This window comes from Gekko japonicus, unplaced genomic scaffold (genome assembly GCF_001447785.1).
Source record: "Gekko japonicus isolate JY-2015 unplaced genomic scaffold, Gekko_japonicus_V1.1 scaffold275, whole genome shotgun sequence".
In the NCBI taxonomy this organism is placed as follows: domain Eukaryota; kingdom Metazoa; phylum Chordata; class Lepidosauria; order Squamata; family Gekkonidae; genus Gekko; species Gekko japonicus.
Window position 1 is genome coordinate 1290487 of NW_015170895.1, and position 775 is coordinate 1291261.

Consider the following 775-nt stretch of genomic DNA (forward strand, 5'->3'; position numbering starts at 1 on the left):
CCCCCCCTTCTTTGGTTTTTATCCGTCCAGTCTCCTCCTCCTTCTGGTTAAGGGGCTGGCCACTTTCAGTCTTCAGAGTTCTTTTAAAGACTCTCATCCCAGTAGCCCAGGAGCAAAGAATGAAAAAAATGACCACATTTCTGAGAAGCAAACAACTTTATTTAAAAATAAGCAGTCTGATTGTATGTACACACACAAACACACATACGTACAGGCTCCTGCTAGGAGGAGCAAGGAATGCGCCAGCGGAAGCCCTGGAAGGAGATGTGCCAGCCTCAGGAGCCCTGGCAGGGGAGGGGGGGCGTGAGCCTTGCCAGCTGCTGTGATGGTTGGGAAGCTGGCCTTGCCCTTCCCCCGGGACCCAGTGCAGGGGGGGCGCCCAGGAATGTGGGGTGTGTGGAAGGGGGTGACGGGTGAAGTGTGTGGAAGAACGTGAGGGGAGGACTGTGAAAATGGCAGCCCTGTAACCGTTTTGTTCCCTAGTGCCTGGCCCAGCCAGCCCCCGCCTGTCCCTGGCACAGAAGAGTCCATTTTAAAACCTAAAATCACAGCTCGAGAGAGAGACGTGGCATCGGCAGAAGAGTCCTGGGGCACATCTCTTCCCTCCGGGACGGGCCTTGTGGTTCAAAAGCGTGCATTTGGTGGCCCCAGGTGCCGTGGAAGACGAGGTGTGCCCCGAGGGGCACGGTGTGGGAAGGAGGGTCCAGCCCGAGTCCGTTGGGGGTCCCAGGCCGCAGAGTAGAGCCCCTCATGCAATCCTGACCAGACGGCCCAG